This window comes from Suncus etruscus, chromosome 4 (assembly GCF_024139225.1).
Source record: "Suncus etruscus isolate mSunEtr1 chromosome 4, mSunEtr1.pri.cur, whole genome shotgun sequence".
Taxonomy (NCBI): Eukaryota; Metazoa; Chordata; class Mammalia; order Eulipotyphla; family Soricidae; genus Suncus; species Suncus etruscus.
This window is the reverse complement of record NC_064851.1, coordinates 29,752,180-29,765,501: the sequence shown is the minus strand read 5'-3', so window position 1 is coordinate 29,765,501 and position 13,322 is coordinate 29,752,180. Positions and strand designations below refer to the sequence as shown.

At 36.5% G+C, this 13,322-nt stretch overlaps 1 non-coding gene and 1 pseudogene across 1 annotated transcript; one reads left to right on the top strand and one right to left on the bottom strand.

The window, feature by feature from the left end:
* LOC126007021 (60S ribosomal protein L7-like) overlaps positions 1 to 13,322 on the bottom strand; it is a 57,069-nt pseudogene that overhangs the window by 12,227 nt on the left and 31,520 nt on the right.
* On the top strand, positions 8,712 to 8,873 carry LOC126008102 (U1 spliceosomal RNA). The gene has a single exon (XR_007495506.1). It is a non-coding gene; the product is annotated as a U1 spliceosomal RNA (small nuclear RNA).

Genomic DNA, 13,322 nt, shown 5'->3' with positions numbered 1-13,322 from the left:
AGAAGTCATTCATGAGCTATGTTCAGGGGACCTTGAAGTTCTGAAAATTGAACATGGCCTGCACATAAAGCATGTGCTCCAGCACATTGAGCTATTTCCCTTATTCTCTAATATTTTATCTAAAGATTTTGTTAATTTTGTTACTCAGATTACAAGTCAAATGGTACATGATCGAAGAGAATGTGCAAAAACATCCTAAAGAGCTCTCTCCCACAATGACTTTCTCCCCTTGTTTTTCTTATATTATATAGTAGCAATTATATAAGTCACTTAATTTTTTATTGCTTTACACTTATGTTGAAACAAACATATATTTTATAAGGTTATATAATAAGTTTTTTTTTGTTTGTCTTTGGGCCATACCTGGTGACTCTCAAGGGTTACTCCTGGCTATGCGCTCAGAAATCACTCCTGGGTTGGGAGACCATATGGGATGCTGGGGAATTGAACCGCAGTCTGTCCTAGGCTAGCATGGGCAAGGCAGACTCTCGAGCCACCTCTCCAGTCCCATTACATTTTTAATATTTTATTTCTGTACTAGAACTATTCTCAATCTGCAAGTCTCAGCAAAAACACAACTGCTTGAATCAGTACAGAAAGATCTTGCTAATGATATTGTATTTTAATCTGAGTGCACAGGCGCTATCAAAACACTTTGTACAATAGAGAAAATTGACCAGATTTACATTTTTTGAAAGATACACTGGCAGCTCTGTGTGCTTAACTTTAGCAACCATGAGATTAAATTTACTTTTGGATTTAAACTGAGAGCACTAGTCAATGACATTTGGGGGTGGGGGACATGTCTTGAGACTTAAAAAAATGACATTAAAGAATCAAAGAACAGAAGAAAAATTAAGAGAAGCAACTGCAGAAGAAAGAAAAGAAAACATGATAAGAAACGCTTGTGAAAGGCAATGCATAGAAAACTAACCATGGACAACCACTCAGGCACATCTCAATGCGAGGGAGACACTTTTAGAGGCAGTGAAGCTTAAACAGACCAAAGAATCTCTAGGAAAAGCTTTGGCTTGTGAAATGTTCTACCTCTTGAGATTAATTTCAGCCTTTACAATGTTATTTTCAGAACCGCTCTGCCATCTTTTCACCTAAAGTTTTCATAAAATTTTGTGCTGATACATGGGCTCAATGATCCAGGAAGTTACTTATTTCTTGGGAACTCTATTTAGCTTTTGAGGGTTATATATAAGCATAAGCTTCTGGTGGGAGTGGGGTTGGGCATATTGATATCTTGAAGTGTCTCTCTAGGTGTTTTTCAAGACAGTAGCAGCAACTGTCAAATGTGGCAAAAAGAAACAGTGCCTCTTAGAATGCTGGATTCAATTCTAGGATCTCAGGTGGTGAAAGAAGAGGCTACATAATTAACTCTGAATTAATGGAAGAACAGTGTCATGAATCATCCCAAACAGTAGATCATTTTTAAATTACATTTAAGACTGGGCTTTGGATGCACTGTACTATTTCTTTGGCAGAGGATTTATATTTTATTTGCTTTGCTTAAACTAATAGTAAAATTAATTTGTATTCTGTCTGCATTTCAAAGTTGTTTGGCTAGAGGTGGAGTAAATGAAAGAAGGATTAGAAAAAGGAAAATAAAGGTATAAAAAGAGAATTTTCCTGTATGCTCTGGTGGCTGGTTGTACAACTTAGAATAGGGTAAAAAAAAATCTCATGTTAACTGCCTGTTGCAGAACTTGTAGGCATACAATAAAGAACAAAATATATATTAAATCCAGTTATACAAAAAATTGTCCTGAGAACATCAACATTGTATATATAAACATTATGTATGTATATATACATATATTGTATATATATGCTTATATATAAACATTTTATATATAGATATATATGGGGGACCATATGGGACACTGGGGGATAGACCTGTAGTCCTTGCCAGGTTAGTGCAAGCAAGGCAATCACCCTATCACTTGCGCCACTGCTCCAGCTCCTTAATAAATATATTTTAAAAGAATAAAACTATGTTGTATGGTTTAGAAATGAATGAGTCGGGGCTGGGTAGGTGGCGCTGGAGGTAAGGTGTCTGCCTTGCAAGCGCTAGCCAAGGAAGGACCGCGGTTCGATCCCCCGGCGTCCCATATGGTCCCCCCAAGCCAGGGGCGATTTCTGAGCACATAGCCAGGAGTAACCCCTGAGCGTCAAACGGGTGTGGCCCAAAAACCAAAAAAAAAAAAAAAAACAAAAAAAAAACAAAGAAATGAATGAGTCCTGATTTCATTGGCATTGGTTTTATCAATGCTATTTAACTATGTTTTAGGAAGAATAGTCTTTTGAGAAAACACATTGATATCTCCCTTAAAATCTTTTTTTCCTCATTACATAACTGGAGCAATAGTAGGCGAATAGGGCAGTTGTGCTGCATGTAGTCAACTTGGGTTTGATACTTGGCAACTTGTATAATTCTCCAAAGAATCTCCAGAAGTGGGGCCGGGCGGTGGCGCTAAAGGTAAGGTGCCTGCCTTGCCTGCGCTAGCCTTGGATGGACCGCGGTTCGATCCCCGGTGTCCCATATGGTCCCCCAAGCCAGGAGCAACTTCTGAGCACATAGCCAGGAGTAACCCCTGAGCATTACCGGGTGTGGCCCAAAAACCAAAAAAAAAAAAAAAAAAAAAGAATCTCCAGAAGTGATCCCTTAACACAGAGACAAGAGCAACCCCTGAGCATCACCAGGTGTGGCCCCAAGCAATAAAATAGTTTAAATGGGGCTAGAGCGATGGTGCAGCTGGCACAGCTGTAGGGTGTTTGCCTTGCACGTTATGAACCCAGGGAAGACCATGGTTCAATCCCCCGGCATCCCATATGGTCCCCCAAAGCCAGTGGCAATTTCTGAGCTTGTAGCCAGGTGTAATCCCTGAGCATCACCAGGTGTGCCCCCCCCAAATAGTTTTAAAAAATGTCTGTCCTCATTAGACTGACTCCTGTAAAAATAAAAAGTTAAGTTAAAATAAAGAGCAAACATTTTAGGTCTGTGTACAACATTTGTTGTTTCATTCAGAACTGAACACATCAATTAAAACCAAATTGTACCAAAAGTCCAAAAGTACCAAAGCAACTCTTGAAAATAAATATATGTTAAACATTTAGAAAATTAGTGCCTATCTGAGGTATATAGCTCCTGGATGTCTTTCTGGTCATTTCTTTCTGGCTGTCCTCGTGGTCACTGAGGAAATATAAAACCCAAACTCTGTGGACTCTCCTACTACCAATAAAGTCAAGATTACTCTCAGTTGATACTCCCAAAGAGGTGCTATAAATATTCTCAGGACATATGGGACAGCAGGATACCTAGCTAGCCCAGTCTCATGCCACTTTCCTATCAGTTAGGACCCACCAAGATGTGACCTAGTGTCAGAGGCTCTGTAGCTATAAAAACAATTCCTACCAGCAGATCCCACCACACCTTGTCTCCAGTGTCAAAAAAAAAAAAAAAAAGTGAAGCCCTAATCTCTTAATTGGCAAGAATCCTCCCATACTCCTACTCTCTACTGCTCATCAAGAAAATACTATTGGGGCCAGAGTGGTAGTGCAAGCGGTAGAGCATTTGCCTTGTGCGTGCTCACCAAGGACAAATGCCCTAGTGTCCCATATGGTCCCCTGAGCCAGGAACGATTTCTGAGCACATAGCCAGGAGTAACCCCTGAGCATCACTGGTTGTGCTCCTCCTGAAAAGACAACAGTATTAAAACTTACTTGGGTTTGTATCTATATGATGACCAAGACATCGTCATTGAGATTGTCTATGTACATAATTTCATGTAAATAGACTCATCTCAGAGATAACCCATTTTGCAAGTTCCCCATCATCAGACTCTATAGGCATCTGATTTAGGACCCTATATCTCTTATACATCTATATGTAGTAGCTGAACTATGGCCTATATATAAGTATCTAAACAATGTGTCATAGGCATGAAGCATCACAAAAGTAGGACAAAGGAAAAGAAAAAACAATTCTGATTCAACTACCTTCTTGGCTTGTCAAAAAATTATGATTTATCAGCCACATCACTAGGAAGTTTTTTTTACATCACTAGAAATTTTAAGGAACTCAATAGCATGTATTCTCATAGGTTAATTTTATTATTTGTTAAAAAGGATAGTACAAAAATTGAATAAAAGCTCAGACTTGTTTATGACCTTTATTGCTGCTCTTTTGTGACAAAAAGGGTAAGTGGTATCCCTATTATTAAAAAAATAAAATCCCTGTACAAATGTAATTGTATTTGACTATATATGATAGAAATTTGACCTTAGTGGCTTAGGATCATATTTTTCAACTCAAGGTTGGAATATAAGATCATGTTTTCCATATGCACTCTAGTTTTTTTACATTTTTATTTTATTGAAACAATTGTGATCAACAGATTCTTTCATAGTTGAATTTCAGATATACAGTGTGCATCAGGCCCATTCTGACCACCAGTGTCAACCTCCCTCTACCAATGAACCCAGAATGCATCCTATATCACCACCTTTTGTATCCTATTTTGCCATTATAGCAAGCCCATTTAAGTTTAGATTGTTAAAGTTTAGGTCTCTTGATTATATTGTCATTGACTTTGGCTTGGATATTTAGTTCTGTCCTTATTTTTTTTCTTCACCAATGTATCAGAGACCACTTGGCCCCTGGCTCCCAGCCTTTATTTTTTTCTTTCTTCTTAGTTTTATATAAAAAAGAGAGAATATGTGGTAAAACAAAGTAATCCGTGTCCCAAGATTCTACAAAAAGAGTGTGAACCTATTGAAAAGAAATACAAAAAGGAAAGAAAAGAAAAAGTGTGTGTGGCAGATATTTTTGTGTGTGTGTGTGTGTGTGTGTGTGTGTGTGTGTGTGTGTGTGTCAGGAACAGAAAAAGATGGGAATAATATACAGGAAAAACCTTTAGCCTAAAACAGGGAGACCCTACCCATGAAATATCTTGCCTTAAGACTAAATACAGGCTCTGGGCATACTGAATTGTATAGCTCTAAAGTTTTTTTCTGTGGTCCCAGTAAAAGTCCTTCACAATTATGATAGTCATGATCAGGTTTCTGTAGTTAAAAATCCTGGTATTTGTATAGATCCTATGTTGAAGTCAGGGTGACACAGTCAGAAGACACAGAGCATCTTCTGGTTTCATTGGGTGGCTATGCAGGGAACTTTCCCTGAAAGCAAGTTATTGCTGTTACCAATTTGTCAAGGTGTTTCAAGAATCTACTCTTGAGCAAGTCAATACCAGGGCAGTATAGGGCCTTTCCTAGTAGAAGACTGATTCTTGGTGCTGGTGCAGAAAACCAAACTGGTACCACAGATGGAATCCAAGGTTCAGGGGTGAATGACTAATGTTCTATTTCTGAAGCTGAAGCCAAGTCATTCTGACAAATGTTCAGGATGAAATGCCCCACTGCAATAAAAAATTTATGTGTTCCAATCCCTATTAGATAAGAATTTGTTTCCACATGTAAGATTTCCTTATCTTAATGTGCCTATACAAAAAAGGAACAATGCCACATGATACTACTGGTGCATATGGTGGTAAAAATAATAAGCTTAACAATCCTTATTACCTGGTTCTAAAATGAACTCTAAACCCAAGAGAAACTTATCTAGTAGAATTTCCTACTAAATAGATATAAAAAAAATAGGGGGGAAAACTGCCACTATGTAAGGAAATAGACAATATAAATATACAAAAGAAATATTAGAAGATATACATGTCCCCTTAAGTCTTTTGAAATAGTTTTGTGTCAGAGGATAAAATCTGGAACACAGCTTCAGCATGAGAAATGGCCTTGTGAAGTCTGTAAAATGGCTTTTTGAAGTCACATTTTAGGAAATGTTCATGAACTTGGGATTTCTAAAAACTGAATCTGATAGTGAGCAACAGTCTACAGTGAAGGGAAGTGGGAGAAAAGGGGCTGCCAACGGCAAATCAACAGTAGCAGCGGTGGTAGCTCAACTGGGAGCTGGTTAGCAGCTGGGATGGGAAAAACGTTCTGGTTTCTGAGAAGTTAACTGGGAGTAAAAAGGGTAATATGGAGAGAAATAACAGATAGGGTGTTGAGAGTGTGAAGGGCTAGAAAAAGATCCACATCACTAATCATCAGGGAGATGCAAATCAAAACAACTATGATGTACCACCTCACACACACATCACAAAGAATGAGAACAAACAGTGTTGGCGGGGATGTGGAGAGAAAGGAACTCTTATTCACTGCTGGTGGGAATGCCATCTAGTTCAACCTTTATGAAAAGCAATATGGAGATTCCTCCAAACACTGGAAACCGAGCTCCCATACGATCCAGCTATACCACTCCTAGAAATATACCCTAGGAACATAAAAATACAATACAAAAATCCCTTCCTTACACCTATATTCATTGTAGCACTATTTACAATAACAAGACTGTGGAAACAGTCAAGATACCCTTCAACAGATAAATGGCTAAAGAAACTGTGGTACATATACACAATAGAATATTATGAAGCTGTCAGGAGAGATGAAGTCATGAAATTTTCCTATACATGGATGTACATGGAATCTATTACGCTGAGTGAAATAAGTCAGAGAGAGAGAGAAAGACGCAGAATGGTCTCACTCATCTATGGGTTTTAAGAAAAATGAAAGACATTCTTGCAATAACTTTCAGACACAAAAGAGAAAAGAGCTGGAAGTTACAGTTCACCTCATGAAGCTCACCACAAACAGGGATGAGTTTAGTTAGAGAAATAACTAAGTTTCAAACTATCCTAATAATGAGAATGTACGAGGAGAAATAGAAAGCCTGTCTAGAGTACAGGCGGGGGTTGGGTGGAGAGGAGGGAGATTTGGGACATTGGTGATGGAAATGTTGCACTGGTGATGGGTGGTGTTCTTTACATGACTGAAATCCAAACACAATCATGTATGTAATAAATTTGTTTAAATAAAAATAAAAGAAAAAGATTTGTAAAGTATAAGCATGACAGGGAGAAAGGTTATATATAACAAGGAAAAGAAAAATATACAAAATAGACAGACATTATGTATATTACAGGTGGACATTAGACAGATGTTGAGTTGGCCAACATATACACTCTTGCACATACATAGACAGACACTGTGGATAGATCCACTGGTTACAGTTGAAAGCTGACCCTGGCAGAATGGGTCAGATGCCCAGATACATTAGAGATGAGAACCAGAAGGACTGGCTCATGCCATGAAGCTCATCACAAAGAGTGGTGAGTGCAGATAGAGAAATAACTAAACAACTATCATGACAATGTTCATGAATGAGAGAAGTAGAATGCCTGTCTTGAATACAAGCAGGGGGTGGGAGGGGAGGGAGACGGCAACACTGTGGTGGGAATGTTGCACTGATGTATGGGGGTTTTGTTTTTATGACTTAAACCCAACTACAAACATGTTGTAATCATGGTGCTTAAATAAAGATATTAAGAAATATATAAAGCTGGCAAGTCAGATAAAAAGGTTTTCCCTTTTCTGGGCCTATCATCATTGGTGAGGATAAACTTTACTGAACAAAGCTTCCTGGGTTAGATTGTGTATTGTGAGCATCCTTAAAAGCAATCATAATTTTCAAGTCTAGAAAACTAAGCTATATGATAATGAGCACCGTAAGAGGAGTCTACACAATAAAGTATTATCTAGAGGATCTTGAGCATCCTGATTCCTTTCAAAAAGCAAGCTGAAATCATGAGCATTATGGTATTATGTTAAACTATCTAAATTGAAAACAAATTACAACAACATACTCAAAGAATGAGCTCTATTGCAGGAGTTTATGGCATGCAGTTGCATATTTTATTGTTATCTGTGGACATAGACATTAGATCATATTAGCAGGCATAATCAAATAGAAAAAATAGATTAGAATTTTTCCAAGACATTATCTTAATGATCACTGTTCTGAATCTAATATAATAAAGCATTGCAGTGTGAAACTAGGCGACCAGATCTATATCTCCAAGTACCACCATGGACACAATGATCAAGGAGTCATTATAGACATACTAAATTAAGACATTAAAGCTTCTTATAGCAAGCACTGTAGTGGGAGATCATGGCTTCCAAACACATTTTGCACCATTTTTTGTGGATTAAAACATTAGAACATTATTATAGACATCCATAAAGAGCAGTTGATTGGACACCTGCTCAATCTAAACAGCTGTATCTGTTGCTGAAGTTTTCTTTGAAGTATAGAAGACAATATAAGTTTTTTAGTTTCTCTTCTTCCACTCTTTTGCTTTTCTTCTCCTTGCAATACTCTGGGGGCCAATAGTGTTCAAAATAACTACCAATTAGTTCGTTGTATTGCTTCGTACAGTTATTCTAAATATCACATACAAGTGATATAATTATGTATCCATTCTTTTTCTGGCTTACTTTATTTAACATAATATTTTATAGCTCAATCCATTTTGCTATAAATTGCATAATGACATCATTCCTTACACCTATGTAGTATTCCATTGTTTATATGTACCACATCTTCATGATGATATTCTAGTTATAATGGAGTTATGACATCATAAATATCCAGACTTCATCTCCCTTTCTTGCTCTGGCATCCTACTTTAGTTTCTCACAGGATGACATTTTTCCTTGAGAATTACAACCAATTACAGGAAGAAATATGAGAATGAAATAGAAAAAGGAAGAAAGCAAAAGTTATATATAAAAAACATTGGCAGGAAAGATGCCATAATCACAAAGGTGGTTTCCTCAGAGAGGCTCATCCATTGCACTCTGGATGTGCTGACCCCCGTGATTTCCCCAAATGTGGAAAACTTGACTTCATTATTTGTGGTAGTGGGAGGGGACTGCGTTTGTGCTCTTTCCTATAAAGAAAAAGATGTTATCTCTCAGTTAAGTCTGTCGCTTTAAATCAGGCAAAAATACAAATAAAAAATTCCTACAATTGTAACATAGTAGATTTTACTTCCATATTTTTCGTCAGAACAGAACCAAGTAGAAGCACTTTACAGAAAAGAATTTGGGAAACAAATATATGCAATGTTCTAAACAATTTTATTGTTACTAGAAATAAATATGAGTACTATTTTATTAATATAAAATTGGCTAGACAACTCTGAGGCTATACATTGCAATACAAATTTACTAAATTGATTTATATTTTTCAAACTCTCCTCAAGGATCAACAGATAAACAGATAACCAGAAAACTAGATTGTGACAAACTATTGCTGACAGAATGGTGATATTGAAATTGCATCTTTTAGGGCAGTAGTGATAGCACAGAGGGTAGGGCATTGCCTTGCATACGGCTGACCTGGATTTGATCCCTGACATTTCAAGTCTGTCAGGAGTAATTTCTGAGCATTGAGCAAGGAGTAACCTCTGACTGTGTGTGGTCCAAGAAACAGGAAAGAAAGAAGAAAGAAGAATGTAGAAATAAATAGGAGAGAAAGAAAGAAAGAAAGAAAGAAAGAAAGAAAGAAAGAAAGAAAGAAAGAAAGAAAGAAAGAAAGAAAGAAAGAAAGAAAGAAAGAAAGAAAGATAGAGAGAGAGAAAGATAGAGAGAGAGAAAGATAGAGAGAGAGAAAGGAAGGAAGGAAGAGTAAAAGAAGAAAGGAAGAAAAAAGAAGAAAGAAGGAAAGAAAGAAAGAAGAAAGAGAAAAAGAAAGAAAAGAAAAGAAAGGAAGAAAGCAAAAGAAAAGAAAAAGGAAGAAAGAAGAAAGAAACAAAGAAAGAAAAAGGAAGGAAGGAAGAAGAAAGAAAGAAGAAGAAAGAAAGAAAGAAAGAAAGAAAGAAAGAAAGAAAGAAAGAAAGAAAGAAAAAAAGAAAGAAAGAAAGAAAGAAAGAAAAAAGGAAGAAAGAAAAAGGAAGACAGAGCAAAAGAAGAAAGGAAGAAAACAAGAAGAAAGAAGAAGGAAAGAAAGAAAGAAGAAAGAAAGAAGAAAGAAAGAAAAGAAAAGAAAGGAAGAAAGAGCAAAAGAAGAAAAGAAAAAAGAAGAAAGAAAGAAAGAGAAGGAAAGAAAGAAAGAAGAAAGAAAGAAAGAAAGAAAGAAAGAAAGAAAGAAAGAAAGAAAGAAAGAAAGAAAGAAAGAAAGAAAGAAAGAAAGAAAGAAAGAAAAAAAAAGAAAGAAAAATTGCCATTGCATTTTCAGAGCCTTATTCCTTTGTCTCTCTAGTGTGAATTCTGGTGAGTTGCATAAGGTGGTAAAATTACTTTCAACATACATTTTCTTTCTTACAAATAACAAACATGTAATGTATTATCTATATCAAATGCTTAAAAGAAAACATTTAATAAGAAATGAATGCATATGTAAGAAGAGTTGATCTATGCAGAATGTGGTCATACCAACTAGCTACAAGATTGAGCACAGGAGGTGACCTTTCAGAGTCTATTGTTCTCAGTCTCCAATATGGCAATAGTACATGTGCAAAGAAGCTCATAAGCTGTAGAGAAAGTCAAGAAAAATGACTCATGATACACATTTCTTAAGTTGTGTAAATATTAACAATATTCAAAGGGCTTTTTGTTCTTCTGTCCTTCTTGTCTAGTCCTAATCACCTTAATTCCGCTTCTCACCAGTGACAGTGAGGGCAAGTTTCACTACATCCACCTTCGATAAATTAAGAAAATAGACACAAGATATCTTGGAACTGATCAAAGCTAAAATAAATTATGTCACAAAATTTAACTTGAGGGCTTGAAAAATTAGTATGTGATAGCCTTCTCCCCTCCCCCAATTCAGTTCTGCTCAGGAAGTAGTCCTGTCTGTGTACTTAGGGATTATTCCTAGTGGGGTTTAGCATACCACATGTGGTGCCAGGAATCAAGTTAGAGTCTATTAAATGCCAAGTATTGCCTTATCCACTGTACTATCATGAGAAGTCTTTCTTATTTATAAATCAATCCCCCCTCAAAGGTTTAATAAAGTGAGAAATTGTTATTTTATGTATATGGTTACACCCATAAATTGAATAGGTCACAGAATGCTTAATAGGGTGGTGGAAATGTTGCACTGGTGAAGGAGGGAGTTCTGTTTATGACCAAAACCCAACTATAATAATGCTTGTAATCATGGTGCTTGAATAAAGATTTTATTTAAAAAAAAAAAAAGAAAAAGACTGGGGCCAGAGGGATAGCACAGTGGTAGGGTGTTTGTCTTACACACAGCCAAAAAAAAAAAAAAAAAAAAGATAAGATAAGATACCATTTAGTCTATAAAGGGAAACATTGAATGCTCTCAGGAAGGGTTTTCAAGAAAACAAAAGACCCAAGGCCATAAATTAAGAGATGGGAAACATTATGAAATTAAGTACTGCTAAATAGTGAGGGATTTTAAAGTCTAAAAATGGGTTTATAAGAGTACTTTCTTTAGGGATTTTTAAAAATAGCACACAGTCTCGTTGTGGGAAGGGGTTTAAATGCAGCACACTAGGAACAGACCAGGTGGTCTGCCTCCTTAAATGAGCCTTTGAGTCTTGTAATCTCTAAACTCTTGGAATTCATTAGCACTTCTGCTTATTTACTTCAAAATAACAACTGACACTTTGCAATTTACAAAGTGCTTTCACACATAGCCTCTCATTTAATTTTCACAACAACTTTCTAATATATTATGCACATTTTCCAGAAGTAACAAAACTAAAATCTTGAATCAAATTCTTAATGTAAATTTGATGCTCTTTTCTAAACATCACATGAGCTCCTCCTTTCAGGTAGTCCCATGTGTTTGCAGAACTCATGAATTCACTGTCTTTGCTTTTAACCTGTTGCTTCTCTGGTCCTAATCTAGGCTAATGGAGTTCCATTTTTTAAACAATTGTCTGAGTCAGAGACCTAAGTCTTAAATTAAATTATTCACTTTTCACTCTCCAAGATCACCAAGATCTGTTGCTTCTAGCTCTTAAGACATATCTCAAAATAACCCATTATCTTACCATTTGCTTCTTAGTAAAAGCTGTTTGTTTTTTAAATCTGAATTAGGAAAATAATTTTCTAAATTTTTAGCTTTTCAGCTTTGTTCCTTTATATTTATTAGGAACCAGAAACAAAAACAAAAATGTTCTTTAAAGACTGGAGAGATAATAGCAGGAGATTAGTATCTTACCTTGCATGTTGCTAAAGTTTAATTTTTTTTTTTTTTTTGTTTTTTTGTTTTTTTGGCCACACCCGTTTGATGCTCAGAGGTTACTCCTGGCTAAGCGCTTAGAAATTGCCTCTGACTTAGGGGGACCATATGGGACACGGGGGATCGAACTGCGGTCCTGATCCTTGGCTAGCGCTTGCAAGGTAAACACCTTACCTCTAGCGCCACTTCGCCGGCCCCGCCAAAGTTTAATTTTTATATTGCATGCATGTGATCTCCTGAGTGTTACCATGATCACTACTGAACACAAAGCCAGGAATAGCCTCTCAGCATCACTAGGTGTAGTACGGCTCCAGCAATTTCCTTGAATTTACATCCTTATTGAGATAATATTGATTCACAATAATTTACAAGTTTATATGCCTCAGGGGTACTATATTGCCATTCCATACCCACCTCCAAAGTGCTAATATCTACCCAACACAGTTTGCTGAAACCTTTTCAGGTACTGTCATCTCTACTTGATAACCTCAACTCTCTGGTCAGAAGCTAAGGCTTGTTTTTATTGAACACTGTCTGTTCTTTTGCTTTGTGTCTCAATATAAAACAAAACAATGAGATCATTCAGTATTGATATTTTTTTCTCTGACTAATACTTAGCACTACAGTCTGCAGTTCAATTCATCATGTAGAAAAAGGCAGCATTCCATTTCCTTTCTTATAGCTGTGTAGCAAGCACTTCATTGTGTGTGTGTCTATATGCAAAGACTATTTACTCATAAATTGTTGGGAACTTGGATTGTTTCCAGATTTTGACTGTAGTAAACAAAGCTGCTGTAAACATAGGTGTGAACATTTCTTAAATTAGTATTTTATATTCTTTTGATGATTCCTAGGAGAGGAATTGATGGATCATACAGATATATTTTAACTTTCTGAGAACTTCCATACTGTTTTCTTTTTTTTTATAATATCTTTATTTAAACATCTTAGTTACAAACATAACTGTTATTAGGTTTTAGTCATGTAAAGAACACCCCCCTTCACCAGTGCAACATTCCCACCACCAATGTCCCAAATCTCCCTCCACCCCACCCTACCCCCTCCTGTACTCTAGACAGGCTTTCCAGTTCCCTCATTCATTCACATGGTTATGGTAGTTTTCAGTGTAGTTATTTCTCTAACTGCACTCACCACTCTTTGTGGTGAGCTTCATGAAGTGAGCTGG